This window comes from Macaca nemestrina, chromosome 15 (assembly GCF_043159975.1).
Source record: "Macaca nemestrina isolate mMacNem1 chromosome 15, mMacNem.hap1, whole genome shotgun sequence".
Taxonomy (NCBI): Eukaryota; Metazoa; Chordata; class Mammalia; order Primates; family Cercopithecidae; genus Macaca; species Macaca nemestrina.
The window spans coordinates 103335491-103346287 of record NC_092139.1 but is presented as its reverse complement, the minus strand read 5'-3'; the positions used below and the strand labels follow the sequence as shown (position 1 = coordinate 103346287).

Genomic DNA, 10797 nt, shown 5'->3' with positions numbered 1-10797 from the left:
ACAAAACTGTGGAGCTTGATGACCCCAGAATTTGAGATGGTTGGTAACTGTTCTCAGAACATGAAACCCAGAAAATAAGTTGGAACATCGATAAGGCTTTATAACCTCCTGTATAAATTTCCCTTATCTGGCCGGGCACGGTGGCTCACACCTGTCATCCCAGCACTTTGGGAGGCCAAGATGGGTGGATCACCTGAGGTCGGGAGTTCAAGACCAGCCTGGCCAACATGGTGAAACCTCACCTCTACTAAAAATACAAAAATCAGCTGGGCGTGGTGGTGGGCTCCTGTAATCCAGTTACTAGGGAGGCTGAGGCAGGAGGATCACTTGAACCCAGGAGGTGGAGGTTGCAGTGAGGTGTGATCATGCCACTGCATCCCAGCCTGGGTAGCAGAGCGAGACCCTGCCTCAATAAATAAGTAAATAACTACATTTCTCATATCTTCATCATATGCTGGAATTTGAAATCTATATTATCCAGAGTGTGCACTCCAACCATGAGTCATGCTTGTGGCTGGAGAATCCTGCAGTTCTGCTGGAGCAGGAAATGTGGTATTTTGCTTCTGCACAACTAGTCATTTATACTGCCAGACTCAAGATACCCACACATGACTCGATCATTGACATTCTACATGAATTCTTGAAAAGTCCCCATTCTTTGCTCATCTTTTCCCTCTACGGACAACATAATATGCTGGGAAGGGCTTTTCAGGTAGGCTTACTGGGGTCTGAATCCTGTATTGCAGGGCAAGTTTTCACCTCTAAGCCTCAGCTTCTCCATCTGTAAAATGGAGCTAACCCTACCTGCCTTTATGATATCTCATAATCCTCACAAATAACCTTGCGTGTAAAAGGCCTCAGATCTATGTAAGTGCTTTGCAATATTCATTTTCTTCCAGCTTCTCGTTTGTTTTGAGACAAGGTCTCCCTCTATCGCCCAGGCTGGAGTACAGTGGTGTGATCTTGGTTCACTGCAGCCTCAACCTCCCAAACTCAAGTGACCCTCCTGCCTCAGCCTCCCAGGTAGCTGGGACCACAGGCGTGCACCACCACCCTCAGCTAATTTTTGTATTTTTTTGTACGTATTAGAAAAACATCAAAGTTCAACCATGAATCCAGCACATTATCAAATGAATAGACAACAATTCTACCAACAAACTTAAGAAAATATCATTATCTATGAAATTCAAGTACTACTGCCTGAAGGGCATTTACAGAACTCTCACCTCAAGGTTTCCCTGCAAAACAAGGTGAAATGCATACTCAAGACTCTTTAAGAATGAGCCACTGATAAAAACAATATACTTGCAACTTGTGTAACATTTCATACATTTTTTTCAAGCACTGCACGATAATCAATTCACATCAGGCTTTCCAAATTAGAAAAGCTTCATTTATAGAACTTCTTTCCAGTGGGAGTTTTCACATGACTTCAAGTAAATGTTAAAACTGAAAGTATTCTTGCAGTTTCTAAACTATTAAGAGTTTTAATCCTGTGTACGTTCTTGTATTTACAAGGTCCAGCCAGCTACAGTGTGCATTTTCATATGTCCTTGAGTGGGTATGAGAGAAATGAAGCATTCCCATGTTTTGGACATTCATAGGGTTTTTCTCAGGAATGAGCTGATGTCTTCAAATGGGACTAACACAACTGAAGGCCTTACCACAAATTTAGATTCAAAAGGCTTTTCTCCACTCTGAGTCCTCCCAAATCTTCAAAAACAGGAAAATCTGAAGGCTTGACCACATTTCCTACATTCTTAAGGTTTTTCTGCAGTGTGAGCTCTTTCGTGTTTACGAGGGAATGGGAAAGAGTAAATGTTTTACCACATTTCTTACATTCAAGGGGCTTTATTTATTTACTTATTTATTTTTGAGATGGAGTCTCACTCTGTCGCCAGGCTGGAATGCAGTGGCACAATCTCGGCACACTGCAACTTCCGCCTCCTGGGTTCAAGTGATTCTCCTGCCTCAGCCTCCTGAGTAGCTGGGATTACAAGCATATGCTACCACACCCAGCTAATCTATGTACTTTTAGTAGAGACAAGGTTTCACCATGTTGGCCAGGATGGTCTCGATCTCCTGACCTTGTGATCCTCATGCACAGGGCTTCCCCCCAACCCCCCGTGGCTTTTTATGTCCTTGAAAAAGAACTAAGACAACTGAAATGTGCCACCATGCCCAGCTAATTATTATTATTATTTTTTTTTTGAGACGGAGTCTCGCTCTGTCGCCCAGGCTGGAGTGCAGTGGTGCAATCTCGGCTCACTGCAAGCTCCGCCTCCCGGGTTCCCGCCATTCTCCTGCCTCAGCCTCCCGAGTAGCTGGCATGAGCCACCGCACTCGGCATTATTTTATTTTTTGTAGAGACAGGGTTTCACCATGTTGCCCAGGTTGTTTCACATTGTTTTAATCCAGGCTGGTTATGAACTCCTGGGCTCAATACACACACACCTTGGCCTCCCAAAGTGCTGGGATTATAGGCTGAGTCACTACACCCAGCCTCTATATCATGACTTCTTTCATGGCGAGTAAGGTGACTGGAACAAGTGTAGGCTTTACCGCATCTCTTACATTCGTAGGGTTTTTCTCCAGTATGAATTCGTTCGTGGAGGTGAAGGGAACTGAGGCGACTGAAGGCTTGGTCACACTGTTTACATTCATAGGGTTTCTCTCCAGTGTGAACGCTTCCATGGTCATGAAGGGAAGTGGAACAGCTGAAGGCTTCATCACATATGGTACATTTATAGGGTCTTTCTCCAGTGTGAGTCCTTTCACGCATCTTAAAAGAACAAGAAAATCTGAATGTTTTCCCACATTCCTTACATTCCTAGGGTTTCTCTCCAGTGTGAGTTCGTTCATGTATTAGACAAGAACTGGAAACAGTGAAAGCTTCACCACATTGTTTACATTTATAGGGTTTTTCTCCTGTGTGAGTTCTCTGATGTCTTTCAACTGAATTGAGAAAATAAAAAGCTTTCCTACATATTGTACATTTATAACTGGATTTCCACGGTGCATTATCATGTGTCTTCTAACACCTGGACTGTACACATTTATATTGCTTCTCTCCATATGGTTTGTATCCTGAGTGAACCAGGATGTGCCTATTAAGGCCTATTAAGGAGGGAATGACGTACAAAGACTTTTCCACAAATACTGCATTCACATTGTTTTCATCCAGTAGAAATGTTCTCATTCAGATCAAGATTTGGAATTTGGCTGACAACTTATCCATACTGACTACCTTCTTTGCTTTCACACAATCTCTGTACCATATGATTTCTATAAAAAAATGACAAGCACATTATTATTGGTTTAATAACTTTCTACTTATTAATAGGTCTTGGACTTACACTGCTACCAATACCAGGGAAAACGCATTTTTTTTTTCCATGACTGAATTATTTGAAAGTAAATAGGTTACTACTGAAAACACAGCTACCACCTGCATGGCCATGACCAAAATAGTAACATTCATATACACTTTTGTAGTACTATTTTCAAGTAAACTGTTTTCCAAACACTGACTGCTACACTAAAGTACGTTACATTTTGGGTGAAATTTTTCTAAAAAGAAAGAAACTTCAAGTGACCCTTACTTGTTTTGACTGCTTGTTTTTAAGTTCATGACATGCTAAGATTCCTTCAGAGGACTTTATTTCCTCTTCTCAGTGCAAATTATCTTATATCTTTCCCAGGTTTTTCGAAGTGATCTTCAATATTCTGGTCTTTCCATTTGTTTCCTAAAATGCAGACTCACAAAATTATCATGAATTATTACAAACTATAGAAACATTACTAGATTTCATGTTCATTGTACACCGTGCCCATGCCTGATTTATTCACCAAATCATTCCCTTGCCACATTCCAAATCACAAATAGCACTGATGATAGGGAAATACTTCTGTAATTAAGTGAAATGTGTTGTCATTCTTACCTACAGAAGCCAGGTTCCTGCAGGTTTCCTGCATCACTTCTCTGTAGAGATTCTTCTGAGAAGAATCTAGCAAAGCCCATTCCTCCTGGGAAAAGTTCACAGCCACATCCTCAAAAGCCACGGAGTCCTAGAACATTCCACACATGTGGATAGAAGGATGGGTGAGACTGACAGCACTGGGAATCTATACTCAATTCATAAGCTGTTTACATGATTCTAAAATTTCCAAGCATTTATTCTATGACTTGATTGTCACAACTCTTACTCTGTTCACACATACTCCCTCCCACACAGCAGTACTTATGCTAGAATTGAACTATTCAAAAAGGCAACAGCAAAGGAGAAACAACCATCTCATTAGAGAATCCAGGGAGTAAGATGTGCTGCTAGGAGTTACCTTTTAACTTCACTTTGTACATTTCTGGTATCTGTCATAATAAAGTCCTACCTGATGTGCATAAGGGAGTTAATATTATCAGTCCTGAGACTACTTGTTAATAAAAATGCCTGGTCCCAAAGTTCAATCTCTGTTTGTGTTAGTAACTTACATTTTGAAAGGGATTCCACCAACCTAGGTAATAAGAACAACTCACTGTCTCTAAATGGCTTACACAATATATTTGCCAAAACTTTTTCTGCTGAAGGTCTATTATTTTGTGTCACTGCAGTGGTGCTTAGGGAACCAGACACCAAAATACAGTCTGAAAGTAAGTGTTCAGTGAATTTCCCTGGTAGACAATATTGTACATGTGCTGTCACTTGTTAACTGGGGAGTTGAACCCATTCCATGTGATTACACCAAAAGAGAACAGGCTTATTAAATTTAATTGACTAGTAAATAAAACAAATAATTGATATTTAACAATACTAATACAACAATTTTTTCAAGTTCTATTGCACAGTGTCAAGGCAGAAAGGAATAAAAGGAAATATGACACATGTTTTTTAAAATGACATTAATGTCACCACTTCCAGATGCTATTCCTATGAAATCACATAAATTCCCAAATCAGGTTTTTTAAGGCAAGAAAAACTACTTTTTCATACATAGTAAAAATGACAAATGTCTAATGATTTTTAGTCGTCTAAAAAAAGAGCGATGGCTTGTCTAACATACTTCTAAGATTTTCAAATGAAAATATTCAGGACAGCACAGTATTAGCAGAGATGAGCAAGCAGACCAAGGGAAAAAAAAGTCTTAATGACCCAGCATTTATATGGAAAGTTGAGGAATGATAGAGTAGGCACTGTAGAATAGAAAAAGAAATCACATGCACTTTAAAATATGAGGCAAACCAGGCTGGCATCTACTTGGGAAAATGCATTGCATCCTTCTCTATTCCATGATCCATAATCAACTTATTATATATCAAATATGAAAGATAAAACCAGAACACTTTCAGAAGTCACAGGAAGATTTTTTTTATGAAGGATTAGGCAGAATTTTTTTTTATGTAAGAAAAAAGTGATAAAGGAACAGACAAACTCAAACATATTAAAATTTAGGGAATAAAAAGAAAATAGAGTGGGCCGGGCGTGGTGGCTCACGCCTGTAATCCCAGCACCTTGGGAGGCTGAGGCGGGGGATCACCTGAGGTCAGGAGGTTGAGACCAGCCTGGCCAACATGGCAAAACCCCGTCTTTTTGTTGTTTGTTTGTCTGTTTTTTGAGACGGAGTCTCGCGTTGTCGCTTGGGCTGGGGTGCAGTGGCAAGATCTTGGCTCACTGCAACCTCCACCTCCTGGGTTCAAGCAATTCTCTTGCCTCAACCTCGCGAGTAGCTGGGATTACAGGTGCCTGCCACCACACTCAGCTAATTTTTTTGTATTTTTAGTAGAGACAGGGTTTCACCATGTTGGCCAGGCTGGTCTGGAACTCCTGACCTCGTGATGCGCCCACCTTGGCCTCCCAAAGTGCTGGGATTACAGGCATGAGCCACCCTGCCAGGCCTAAAACCCCGTGTTTACTAAAAATACAAAAATTAGCTGGGTGTGGTGGTGGGTGCCTATAATCCCAGTTACGCGGGAGGCTGACACAGGAGAATCACTTGAACCCGGGAGGCGGAGGTTGCAGTAAGCAAAGATGGCGCCACTGCACTCCAGCCGGGCTACAGAGCAAGACAGTGTCTCCAAAAAAACAAAAAACAACAAAAAAGACCCTCAGATATCCAGATAAGAGGATACAGATGTGTCCAGTGTCATAAATTCTTCACCATGCTACAAGAGGGGAACTGACATTTTGGTGAATCTTTGTAAATCATCAATTTATCTATCACACTTTTATTTCACCAGTAGCATTTACAAAGCTAAGTCCTACAATTCCATTTGAAATTACCCTTAAAAAGAACAGACCTTTAAAACTTACTACACTCACTCTGGGGAAGAAATAAATACGAATTTCTTTTTTTTTTTTTTTTTTTTGAGACAGAGTCTTGCTCTGTCGCCCAGGCTGGGGTGCAGTGGCCGGATCTCAGCTCACTGCAAGCTCCGCCTCCCGGGTTTAGACCATTCTCCTGCCTCAGCCTCCCGAGTAGCTGGGACTACAGGCGCCCGCCACCTCGCCCGGCTAGTTTTTTGTATTTTTTTAGTAGAGACGGGGTTTCACCGTGTTAGCCAGGATGGTCTCGATCTCCTGACCTCGTGATCCGCCCATCTCGGCCTCCCAAAGTGCTGGGATTACAGGCTTGAGCCACCGCGCCCGGCCATAAATACGAATTTCTAGCAAATAAAATACATCCTTTTACCTTGCCTCTTTGGAAATAGTATTTTTACCTTTCAAGCTGTACTGACAAAATGTATCTTACAGTCAATGAAAAACTGAAAGGCCAATAAGCGGACAAGCCTTTTCAAGGTAACAAACTCAGGGAGAGGCAGTGCTGACCCCAACACAGACCTTTCTAAGTGTCACGGCAGGCCATTCTATTCCTCTTCCTCGGGACACCCATCCTGTTCAGTAAAGTACTCAGTGACCTCCTAGGAGGCACTGGCACTGCTCTTTGTCCTCCTGTGTGCCTTTAAGTGCATTTTAATATTCAGGTTCTTGCACATCCTCTCTGGGGCGGGTTTTCCTTGTCCTTTGGGACAGTTTTTCTCTCTTCACAAGTCTGAGACTATCTAGAGAGCAGAAATCATTTCTGCCTTTTCCTCTCAGTATCAGCATCCCATTGGCAAACCATCAATGTGTCTCCGAGGAATAAAAACTCCAGCTGAAGCAACAGTTTTAATGACCTAACTTTCATGACATTACATTGTATTGTCCATTAATTTTAATATCCTAAAATTTTAATGACCCTAAGGGATCACCATTTTAGATGAAACTATACCAGGAGATTCCTCTAAGGCCAAGAGCATCCAGCTGCTCCCCTGAGGGACTCTACCCCCTATCTCAGGCTGTCCCTGGCGATGAGATGACCCCGGGGCTGATACTCACTAGACCCTCCAACAGACATGGCCACTGTGGGTATCCTGGGTCATCCCCAGACAGTTCTAAAATACCAGGACTAGGAAAAAGACAGGAGGGTGGCTGAGGACACAACACCCTGTAAAGTTTTCACCGGGGGACCTCAACCTAAAGACATTTTGGTAATATGTACACTTAGGAAAGATGAAGAGAGGCACAAAGATTTTTTTTTACAGTACAGTGTCAGATGATTTATTCCCTGCTTTCCTCTCATGTAAAATGTTTGGAAACAGAAACATTTTGGCCAAGGTGGCTCACGCCTGTAATCCCAGCGCTTTAGGAGGCCGAGACGGGCGATCAATTAAGGTCAGGAGTTCGAGATCAACCTAGCCAACATGGCAAAACCCTGTCTCTACCAAAAATACAAAAATTAGCTGGACGTGGTGGTGGGCGCCTGTAAGCTCAGCTACTTGGGAGGCTGAGGCAGAAGAATCGCTTGAACCCGGGAGTCAGAGGTTGCAGTGAGCTGAGACTGTACCATTGCACTCCAGCCTGACGACAGGGCAAGACTCCGTCTCAAAAAATATATATATATAAAATATATATAATATGTTATATATACTATACAATATAAGATATTATATTATATATTATATGCAATATATGTATTGTGTAATATATATTATATATATATGGTTTGCTTCCTCATTAACCTTATTAAAGCCTCTCATTTAGCCTCTCATTAGCTTCCTCATTAACCTTATCAAAGCCTCTCATTTACGCCCCTCCTGTGGACCCCAAACCACAAACCATGACTGCGGTACCCGGTTTATGATTCGCTGTTTGCTCAAACACACCGTTTAACGTTTTAACAAAACCTCAGGTTAATTTCAGGGGGAGAAAGTAGGACTGGAAGCTCCATGAACCACAGCTCCTCCCACGCTGGAACCCCGCACACCAAGTCGGGGCTCTCCCGGATCACCCTCTGGTGGTCACCGCACTACCTGGGTGGGGGAGGCGCGGGGTTCCCGAGAGGGCTCCGGCCGGCGGAAGTGGCGCCCACAGGTACAGACAGGACGCAGGGGTCCCGCTGCCCGCCCCGCCCGGCTCTGCACAGAAGGGGACTGAGGCCCGGCTGCACCCCGCGACTCGGTCCGCAGGTTCCGCAGCCGATGGCTGGTTCCAGGAGGTTTCAAGTAGCCTTCTTCCCCACTTCGGGAAGCCAGGCGCAGTCCACTCACCATTCCTCTGCTTCCCGGGTGTCCTGGCGTCAGCTAGGGATGTCCCAATACCCGCAGGTCACAGGGTGGCAGAGGCTGCTGCAGAGCCACCCGGGCCTCCCAGAGTCAAGAAGTAGCAGCGGAGACTAACAGGAAGAGCCTACTGCGGCGAAAGCGAGACAAAACGCCCGCCAGCCAGAGCCCGGAAGCCGCCCTCTCCTTTCCGGCGGCGCGCCTGATTGAAGGGTCCCCACCCCAGCGCGCCTGATTGTACGGGGCTTCAGGCCCCGCCCCCTCAGGCCCTGAGTGACGGGAGATTGCTATCTCACGTGAGGCTGGATGAGGCCAGAATGACCGTTTTGGCCTAGCAGTTTGTAGGGGGTGCGTCCTTCCTGCGCTGGGATCTGACCATGCAAGGAGGACATTCATATTTAACCTTGTATACAAGGTTATAGCAAGCAATGTAATGACAATTCTGTAACTGCCCAGTGGGTTCACCTTGCCCGCTACCTAGACAGATCCAATTTCTCAAGACGGAGAAATAGCAATAGAGAAAGAGTAATTCACGCAAGAGTCGGCTGTGCGGGAGACCGGAGTATTTTATTAGTTTATTTTATTTTATTTTTCTGAAACGGAGTCTTGCTCTGTCGCCCAGGCTGGAGTGCAGCCTCGGGGTTTTATGATTATTCAAATCAGTCTCCCTGAGCATTTGGGGATACGAGTATTTAGCAAGTTTATTTTGCCAAGGTTGGGGATACTTGTGCATGACACAGCCTCAGGATGTCCTGATGACAGCTGCCCAAGGTGGTCAGAGCACAGCTTGGTTTTGCTGGAGATAAATGCTCGGTGCCGCAAAGTGAAACCAGCACTCAAGCGAAAGTTTTCTCAGCAACGCAATTTACTTCCGCGGAAGCCTGCTGCTCGCATCCATCACAATCCCAAGAGCACACTGAACAAAGGAAAGCAGGGGTTTTTATTCCTAACGCAATCCCTACCTCTGGCATGGGCTGGGGCCAGACCTCAAGATCTAAACTGACCCGTTTGGCTATTTGTGAATATTTTCCCAAATAAGGAAGGGGAAAGGGGGATGTGAGTTACAACGGTGGGACGTGTGGTTTCGAAGGGAGAAATGGGTGCAGAGCAGGTAACCAAGGGAACAGATGTGAGTTATTGATTAGAACTGACTGGAAGGTTGTTTACAGTAACCAAGGGCAAGCAGGCATGGAGAACAAGAAAGTTGAGTTCCAGAACAAAAAACAAGAACGTTAACATGCCAAACCTTGGAAGCGAAACTGACTGTATCTGACAGTTTTATACATTTTAGGGAGACAGAAGACATCAATCAACATATGTAAGAGGAACATTGGTTTGATCCGGTACAACCTGAAGCAAAAGTGGGTCAAATCGAAGCCAGGAGGGGGCTTCCAGGTCACAGGTAGGTGAGAGACGAACGGTTGCATTCTTCCGAGTTTCTCATGAGCCTTTCCAAAGGAGGCAATAAGATATGCATTCTTCTCAGTGAGCAGGGGATGACTTTGAATACAATGGGAGGCAGGTTTGCCCTAAGCAGTTCCCAGATTGACTTTTCCCTTAATCTTAGTGATTTGGGGGGCCCAAAATATTTTCCTTTCCAATTTCCCCCTTTTGTTTTAAAAATATTTTGGAGAAAGCATTTTAGAAGAAAATCAGTCTCTGGTGCCAGGTTTTGTCTGATTTCTCATGGAGTAGCTGGGATTACAGGCGCGCGACACCACACCTGGCTTTTTTTTTTTTTTTTTTTTTTTTTTTTTTTGGTAGAAACAGGGGTCTCCCTCGTTTGCCCAGGCTGCTCTCTGGTGCCCAAAGCGGGGCTCCCCGTTATCTCTACAAATAATCCAGTGAAGGAACACTAGAGCGTGGAAAGCGGAGGACGACCGACAAAGGACTCCCGAGTAGGTTTTCACTTCAAGCTCTAGGCTAAGTAGGGCGCTCGGAGAATTCCAGGGAAACCTGGGGAAAATATGGGTCAGGCTGAGAGTAAGTTCGCTAATTACTTAAGCTTTGTGCAGCAGTTACTGCGCCGCGAAGGGGTAATTGTGAGTACCCAAAATCTCACATCTTTGTTCCATCTGGTAGACAAGTATTCTCCTTGGTTCCCGGAATATGGAACCATGAACGTAAAAGATTGGGACAAGGTCGGATCAGACTTAAAACGAGCACAAGAGGGCCGCGGTATTCCCGTCTCTGCTTGGTCTGTG

At 44.1% G+C, this 10797-nt stretch overlaps 2 long non-coding RNA genes across 3 annotated transcripts in view; one reads left to right on the top strand and one right to left on the bottom strand.

The window, feature by feature from the left end:
* Nucleotides 1–896: 896 nt before the first annotated feature.
* LOC105464532 (uncharacterized) lies at nucleotides 897–8791 on the bottom strand. Its single transcript, XR_011614114.1, has 4 exons — nucleotides 8582–8791; nucleotides 3942–4068; nucleotides 3603–3746; nucleotides 897–2782 (listed from the first exon to the last, which is right to left on the bottom strand). It is a non-coding gene; the product is annotated as an uncharacterized lncRNA (long non-coding RNA).
* Nucleotides 8792–8809: 18 nt separating this feature from the next.
* LOC139358721 (uncharacterized) overlaps nucleotides 8810–10797 on the top strand; it is a 62350-nt gene continuing 60362 nt past the window's right edge. The window contains exon 1 of one of the 2 annotated variants that reach the window (XR_011614116.1): nucleotides 8810–9995. This is a non-coding gene — a long non-coding RNA (uncharacterized lncRNA). The remainder of the gene's footprint in view (nucleotides 9996–10797) is intronic. The other variant, XR_011614115.1, reaches the window with a different exon arrangement.